Source organism: Aegilops tauschii, chromosome 7 (genome assembly GCF_002575655.3).
Source record: "Aegilops tauschii subsp. strangulata cultivar AL8/78 chromosome 7, Aet v6.0, whole genome shotgun sequence".
Taxonomy (NCBI): Eukaryota; Viridiplantae; Streptophyta; class Magnoliopsida; order Poales; family Poaceae; genus Aegilops; species Aegilops tauschii.
Genome location: NC_053041.3, coordinates 163,001,079 through 163,009,787, shown reverse-complemented (window position 1 = coordinate 163,009,787; position 8,709 = coordinate 163,001,079). Strand labels below are relative to the sequence as shown.

Genomic DNA, 8,709 nt, shown 5'->3' with positions numbered 1-8,709 from the left:
ATTGATTTGGTCTAATTTTGCAACAAATACATGATAGGTCCTTCACAAAGAAAGTCATTTTGGGCACTCAAAAAATGTTAAATGGTTTTTTGTTCAAAGAAAATGAAAACTTTCTTAGGCAACATTGTTTTTATTCCAAGATGCAAACTTGTGCAAAATATAATCTCATTTGACCAAACTATTTCAAGATGCAAACTTATGCAAAAATATTCTCTTTTTTTTGAATTTCTCAGGTCACAAAATAGCTGACATGATTTTAACACATTATTTTTAGTCAACTACGACCAATTTAGATGGTTATAACGTCATACTGCATTATGATTGGTCCATAGACGTGTCATGCGGATCGTGCATCAAGCACCGTGGATGCTCGCTGATCCAACGGCAGTCCTCGATCCTTCCACACCAACCCTAGCTCTATCCTCTCGAACCCCTCTCCTTTCTTTCTTTCCCACCGAACCGCTCGAACCCCTCTCTCTTCCTCTCCCTACGCGGCCACTCTGCTCTCGCACCCAACCCTAGCTCCCGACGATGCGCCGCCGCCCACCATCTTCCCCCACCGTCTGCCTGCTTTGCCACCGCCCCCACCTTCTCCCCCTCGGCGCAGCACATCTGAAACGAATGAGCGCAGCACCTCCTCTCCCGGATTCCGTCGCATCCCGTGGTCGCCGCCCTCGTCTCCCTCGGCGCGGCGCTTCCCCACCGACGACCTCGATGCCCATCCCCCCACCGGCGCCGCCCCCACCAACCTTCTCTCTCTCTCTCTTCCCTTGGCCGGCGCACGCTTGTGGAGGCAGACCCGCGACGCGCCACCTCCGCCCCGTCGTCGTCGGCGGCTGCTCGTCAACGGCCGTGGTCCAGAAGCACAGCTTCGCCTGGCCGCGACGGATCTGCGCAAGGGCCGCGCTGGGCGAGGAGCCCCCATGCTCGGCCGCCACTTGGTTCGCTCCTCTTCTTTCGGCCACCGGGAGAGGACCTCGTGACGGCGATGCTACCGGATCCGCGACGGAGGTGCTCGAGGTCGCGCGCAGCGACAGGAGGCCGAAATGTTTTGGTGAGTTTCCTTTGCTGTCTCCATTGCCTAATTACAGGTCTTGCACACCGAATTCTTGTTTCGTGCTGACAAATGATCCTGGCCGCGAATGATCCTTTTGCTATGGCATTCTTGTGCAACATCTTCTGGCAGATTGTATTGCCAAGGATTCAGGATGTTGTGGAGTACTAGTTTATAGTATGTAGTTCTTGTATGCTATCCTATTCCTACCAGCATAGAAGTGAAGTGTGTAGGATTGGTATTATGCCCCTTTGTTATTTGTATTCTTCACAGGTTACACGCAGTCAGTCTTCCAAGGTCTGTCGTCCGTCCTGCTAGTGTTCACAGCCTTCCAAGTTAATGGGGGTCATGTTTGTTTGTTCATGTGATGATTCTTCTACACATTTCATAGTTTCTTCTACATAGGTGCTACATTTTGGGTAAATCCTGTGCAGATTATGAAGTAACTTGGGTGCCTCGGTAACCATCTTCTTCGTTCTTTTGCAGTTGTGGAGACCACGGATGGGACTATCGCAGTTGCTTCTGTGTTTCGCGGGCATCAGGAAGGTACTAATTACCATTTCCTCTCTCTAGTTCTTACTCACCACACTACAAGGCAAGGCATATCTGACCATCGCAGGGCCCTTTGCTACATTTGTTGTTCTATGTAATTGGAGAGCTGCTCAAAAGGCTTTCTTCTATATGCTTATGTTTTGCTTTATTTAACAGCGGTACATTACAGGGATCACAAGTTCTTGTCGAAAGCGGTAGAAGAGGGAGTTAACTGTGGCCATGGAGGCCTGTTTGGCTCCGACGCCATGGATGCCGCTGCGCTCTCTCATCGTCCTCCTCCCTGACCCCTAGGCACATCGGGCCGCTGTGCTTCTTCTAGTTTCACATGTAGGCTTTTCAAAGGATTTTGGATGCTGATAATATCAACTTAGTTCCCTGAATGTGATATATAGATTCTTCCCTTGCTTTTAACTGATTGCCAGAAACTGTACATCCCTGGTTGACAGTCATGAACTTTTATTGTTGGTAATCTAAAATATTCTGCATATTTAGTGTCCAAATACAGTCCAAAGATAAATCTTAGCTGTAAATATTCTGCATATATAGTGTTCAATTTGATCTATAAGATCTGAGTTTATTGTACTATTAATGTTTGCTGCATATATTGCTGCCAATCATGTTTGCTTAGATGTTTGGCTTCCTACTTTTGTATTGTTTTGTAATGGATTAGTGACCGGCCTAAATGCTTATATACCTGCTGATGATCTACGTTGCCTTGCATGTAATGGATGTCTGGTCCCTGCAATCGAGCATGTACTATTTAACCCCCGAGAGCTAATCACGCAAACAGGGTGCTCATGTGTGCTCCGGATTAAGTTTCCTGGTGTTGTTCTGTTGGCTCGTCTCAGTAGGATTCAGTTTGGTGAGGGTTGACATGATTGGTGATGCTGTATTATTGTGTCTGTTTGACTTGAGTTATTGTACAGTTAGGGTCGCTTGTCGTGTCAGGGTGTCTGACTGCAATCGTTGGCTTGCCTGATGCTAAATTCTAGATACTGTCAATAGCTTGGTTCCTAAGTTCTAGACAAGTAAAAGGGATACACCTTCAGTTAATAAACGACGAATAGTATGTTCTAGTGTTGCATCAGCAAGTGAAAGCAGTTCCTTGCTTTGTCCAATGGAAACAATCACTGGAAGGGATATGTTGGTCTTGCAAGAGGCAAACACACTTGGAATGTGCAGGAAATGTTGCATTATCTCATTTAGACATGCATATCATCATACTGGACTGCTTGGCCTTTACTCCAGCATGTGCTAGGATATACAAGACCTGGAAATAGAAAATTAAATTGATAGCAAAGTTATTAAGCTCGGATGGCTAGTGTGTATTATTAAGTGCAGTTGTGTTGCTTCTGTTTATCTCGCCTTGTAGCGAAGGTTGATAAGGGCTTAAATAAGTATCGTAGTTGCACTCAGGCATAGGTTGATAGTAAAGTTATTAATCTCGGATGGTTAGCGTGTATTATTAAGTTTATTATTACTCAAGCACTTGCACTATCACTGGATTCCTTGTTAAGTTACTCGGGTTGCTTAAGTTTATTAACCTGATAGGTACAAATAATACAGAAACTTCACTAGATTTCTTTTCATCCTCACATGATACCTCTTGTATAATTTATTCCTCATCCACTGTTAAGAAAAAGAACATCAAGTGAATCATTGGGATCTGTTTCTTGCATATACTTGTGAAGCCCAGTGGCTATCATAAAAAAATCTGGTAACAGGAGCACTTTGATTTGTAGCTGCTATTGTCATATCTACTACTTGTGGTTCCCTCAAATTATCTATATCTGCTATTGTCATATCTCTATTCACATGTAACGCTGAGATATAACGCTGCCAATTTGGAAAAATAGCGCAGTCTTAAGAAGCATGCTCTCTTAATTATAATTGTTTTTACTAGAAAACAACTGATCTTAGGATGTTAAAGACTTCTGTCATATCATTCTTCTTGAACCATGTGTTGCTCGTGGTGTTTATCTGATGCATGTACTTGTACTGTCTCTCTGGACTGCTAGTGTTACAAATCCTTCATGGTGCTATTGAATACTCCTGCTGCCACACAAGACGACCAAGGTCCGCTCTGCTCTGCTGCTATCCCTCGCTCTAGCTCCATTCGTTGCTGCACAAGAAAAACAGAGACAAATGAAAACTAATTATCTAAGGTCCTGTTATTATTACCTATATATGACATTGCTACTGGATTGCCTAGCGCCCCCTGTTCATGGTGGGCTAAACTTGTATTTGCTCCTGCTGCTGCATTTTGATGATCATGAGTGTGATGCATTTTGATGATCTCCTTGTACCAGATGAGTCCGTCGATGAAGCGGCAGCGTCTCCTCTAGAGGGTGACGGCGGCGGCGGCGCCTGTGTGCGGCTTCGACTACAACCTCCTCTCCGGTGAGTCCATCTCCTACCTAGAGATGGTACACAATTGTTACACAATTTTTGCTGCTGGCTAATCAGCTTTAGCGATGGTAACATGGTGCTGCACTCTCAGGATCATCTTATGACACAATCAATTTTTGGTGTGCTCATATTTTTAATTTTAGTGATAAGGAAAGATCCCACCTAGTTTATCGGCTCTTGACTTGTAGTTGGGTAGGTAGCTGAGAAGACTCATGGTGCTGGCCGGGAGCAAAAGTTTATATGCATGGATGATGTAGTAGTTCTGTTGTTGTATGGGGATATATGCAACAGCTATGTAACATGTGGGTTCTAAGCCTGCTCTTTCGAGGAAAAAAATTCTGTCTAATTTGAACACTGTACATGTGCCGTTCTTGTGGAATGGGAATTACTTGAGGGAATAAGAGTGTGCAGGGCAGGTTATCAAGTGCATGTTTGCTAGTTTGCTTAGTAGCTCTGTTCTATGTGTATATGCACATAAATTTGTATATGTGGGTTCTTAAGCATGGTTTCTGTATATCTGATAAGTGCACACATCTGTAACTGTTCCTCCTTGTCTGGTATTATAAGGCCATTTGACTGGATGCTTTAAAATATGAGTCGCTGCGGTAAATGTGTTGCAAAGTCTTGTGTGGTTTCAGAAACACATGCATTTGTTTGTCATGCTTTGTTGTTCCTCAAGATAAAGCTCCTTTGTATTGCTTAAAACTATTCCATAGCTTCACAAACAGCTCTAAATTTTTCCTGGTAACTCTGTCAAAAACTTAGAGCCCATGTAGCTTTGCTCAACCCCTAAATTGCTACTGCTGTTTCAAATTGCTCAATTATTTGAATTGCTGCTGCTGCTATCTCATTTTAACTAGCTGGAGGACAAAAAGCATGGTACTAGCTGAATTTGTGTTGTCATTCTAATCTAAATAACTGTCCTTTTTTGAATGGTCTCTTCTTGGGTATTTTGGCTCCAGTTTTTCTAACTCTTCTCTGCTGATCTTTTTAAAGCTAATTCTTCTCTGTTGATACATGTAACAGGGCGACCCTAGAAGGCATATCACCGTTCTGTTAGCCCAGTCCTGACAGTAGCAGGCGCCTAGTTTATGATCGCTATCGGAAGAGCTCCATGCTGAAGAACATAGCTCGTAACTATCTTGTTAGTACACATGTGGAGCTTGTAACCGTGATTGCCATACTTTTAGAGCTTGTAGCTACTTATTACACTTGTAGAGCTTCTGGTAGAGCATGTATATGTTGGAGCTTATTACGTGTAGAGCTTGTAGATCTTGTAAAGTATTGTATATGTTATTACCTGTTATTTGTACAACAGGAGCTCTGTACTGAATCTGGAGTATTACGTTTGTTTTTTGTTTGTGCCAATTTAAATACTGGTTATTTATTTATTGTTAAAATGAAATATGAAGAATATGACCTTGCTAGTTGGGACCCACTTACCAAAACCTGACAACTGGGACCCATTTGACTAGTGGAAAAAAACGGAAGCTGTTGAGGTGAAAAGGCCATGGCCTAGAAATTGAAAAGGCCGAATAGTTGGGCCTGGCCCATATATCTGATCAAAATTAATAAGAAAATATATATAAAAAGGCTGAATTGTTGGGCTCGGCCCATGTAGACACCTAATTGGACCGGGCTGATTCTTGTCAACGACCTTCTCAATTGGTCGCAATTTTGCCACGTCAGATTGCCACGTCGGATCCGACGTGGCCTGGGCAGACAGCTAGCGACCAAAATAGAAGGTCATAGAATCCATGACCTTTTGTTTTGGTCGTGGCCTTCCACGACCTTCTCACAGAGAAGGTCGTTAATTTCTATTTACGACTGCCAGCTTTTGACCATTTGTTTTTGGTCAAAAAAGGTCGCAAATAAAAAACAATGACCTTTCAGTGACCAATAGTGATAGTCGCAAGTTGACATATTTCTTGTAGTGATGGGACCCTGGCTCGGGTTAAAGTCCTCCCCTTTCCCCGCCTTCCCTTGATCTCTATATTTCACGAGCTTGTCATGGGAGGAGATGTTGGTGAAGTTGTTTGCATCATCGAGGTCAGACGGAGAGAATGCCTTGACTTTCTTGTAAGAGGCCGTATGGGCCATGGCATAGAGGTCGTACACCTCTGGCACCTTATCCGCCTTATTGTAGCGTGCCTGAAAGAGAGAAACAAAGTGAATTAGTAATTAAAGGGCTCAAGCTAGCATGATGAATGAATTGCATGAATCATGAAGCAAACCACATACCCAGTTCCGCCTGAACTGATATAAGTTGAAGCTGCCTTGATGGTGTGGCACACCTTCCATTTGGGCACGTTTGTCCTTGGCCGCGTTGTGGATGGCTAGCCATTCTTTTGAGCACCACTCATTGACCAACACCTCCCAACAATCCATCTGATCCGCACACCATCTCGGAGGCGCCTAAGTTAGCAAATAGAAACTTGAGCGCTACGGCTATGAATTACTAAATGAAGGAAGTAAGTACAAGGCCTTAAGAATTACCTTCATGTACTGCTCCTTACTCAGGAACTTCTCGCGGCACGCCGGCTTGGGCTTCTTGATATCACGCAAGGCGTAGTAGTCTCGAACAGCTTGCACCTGAGCCTCGTGCCGTAAGTTCTGTAGTAGGCGCTTGCAGACGTTCTCGATAACATTTGCCGCCTCCTCCTCGTATCCCTCCTCACACCCGTAGAATGTCTGCAATCAAATGAGACAATATTGATTAGTACAATTAATAACTAACTAGTTGAAGATTTTTAATTGTGTAAAGGAGAAATTACCCAGAACTTTCTCATCACCACGTATGCCCTCGTGTCGCACAAGACAACGTCGATAATCTCACCCGGCGGGGCCGGGGCAGCCAAGTAGTGCTCCCAGCTCAATCCAAGCTCTGGAAGCCGAACCTCATGAGGCAACGTGACAAACCCCGGGAAGTTTTGCCGGCAAAGCACTCCAAGGACGGAGTTGGGCCGGCGGACCTTCTCATGGTGGTCCCAACCCCTGCAGCATGACAAGGCCAACGCATTAGATATTTGAAGAAACGTGAATGCAGAAGGTACAAAAAGATTAAATGCACTTACCTCTCCCCATCAGGGAAAATCAACCACCTCTGCTCGCGGGTCGCCGGCACGGACGGGAGCCGTGTACAGCCACGCTGCTAGACAGTGCCCCCTCCTCCTCAATATCAGTCGGCTCCCTGCCATCATCAGCATGGCCACTCGCCCCCTTAGGCTGATCCGGCCAGGTACCCCATCCAGACGTGTGCTCGTCCGGGGTCTCGTTGGCCGAAGGCCCGTGGACCCGAGTCCATGTAGCCTCCTCCTCGGACGAGTCCACCCTAGCAGTCACGTGCTCGGGTGAAACAGCTGGGGGTGGCGGCGAGGAAGGCACCCTAGCAGTCACGTGCTCGGGTGAAACAGCTGGGGGTGGCGGCGAAGAAGGCACCCTAGCAGTCACCCTACCTCCTCTCTCGCGACCACGTGCTCCAGCTCCTTTCTTCTTCCCTCCCTTACCTCGTCCCCTGCTGGGCACCGTGGTCGACGAAGAAGGGCACGGCGGTGTCGCCATACTGTCCAGCAACGCTCGGCGGATTTGTGCGGGTGGAATGGAAGACCTCCCACCACGCGCCGACGAAGAAGGGGCCTCAGAGCGCTCCGGACCAGCTCCCACCATCTTTCAACACCTGCCATAACAAAGAGTGAACGAAATTATTACAACATAAAAAAATACCGACATGAATAATAATATATGATGTTTTTCATAACAAAATCGAAAAATATATATGATGTTTAAATCACAAATATATGACCTAACTCATAATTCACAAATATATGACCCCGTCGGCCTCTAGTGTCATGGGTGTCGTGTCGGGGTCGAGGTGCCGTGTCGGGGTTGGGGTGCTGTTTTGGGGTCGGGGTGTCCGGGTGTCGGGGTCGGGGTCGGGGTGTGGTGTCAGGGTGTCGGGGGTCGGGGGTCGGGGTCGGGGTGTCGTGCCGGGATCGGGGTGTCGGTCAGGGTGTGGTGTCAGGGTGTTGGGTGTCGGGGTCGGGGTGTCAGGGTGTCGGGTTGACAGGGGTCGGGGTGTCGGGGTCGGGTTGTCGGGGTCGGGGTGTCTTTTTCTTCCTTTTTCCTCTTTTTTCCTTTTCTTCTTCTTCTTCTTCTTCTTCTTCTTCTTCTTCTTCCTCTTCTCCTTTTTCCTCTTCTTCTTCTTTTCTTCTTCTCCTTCTTCTTCTCCTCCTCTTCCTCCCTCCTCCTCCTCCTCCTCCTCCTCCTCTTCCTCTTCTTTCTTCTTCTTCTTCTTCTTCTTCTTCTTCTTCTTCTTCTTCTTCTTCTTCTTCTTCTTCTTCTTCTTCTTCTCCTTATTCTTCTTCTTCTCCTTTTTCCTCCTCTTCTTCATCTTTTCTTCTTCTTCTTCTTCTTCTTCTTCTTCTTCTTCTTCTTCTTCTCCTCCTCCTCTTCCTCCCTCCTCCTCCTCTTCCTCTTCTTTCTTCTTCTTTTTCTTCTTCTTCTTCTTCTTCTTCTTCTTCTTCTTTTCTTTCTTCTTCTCCCTCCTCCTCTTCCTCCCTCCTCCTCCTCCTTCTACTCTTCTTCTTCTTCTGAACTAAAACTAAAACTAATCTAAAATAAACGAAACTAAAACTAAAACTAAAACTAAACTGAAAATAAAACTAAAGTAAAATTATAACTAAAACTAGGGTTTA

At 45.6% G+C, this 8,709-nt stretch overlaps 1 long non-coding RNA gene across 2 annotated transcripts; it reads left to right on the top strand.

Annotated features, from left to right (window-relative positions):
- Positions 1-428: 428 nt before the first annotated feature.
- On the top strand, positions 429-5,371 carry LOC109734076 (uncharacterized). Of its 2 annotated transcripts, none has more exons than XR_012190046.1 (5): positions 429-1,054; positions 1,541-1,600; positions 1,776-3,682; positions 3,916-4,006; positions 5,042-5,371. It is a non-coding gene; the product is annotated as an uncharacterized lncRNA (long non-coding RNA). The 2 variants fall into 2 exon arrangements; XR_012190045.1 differs by having other exon boundaries at positions 1,776-3,771.
- Positions 5,372-8,709: the final 3,338 nt, after the last annotated feature.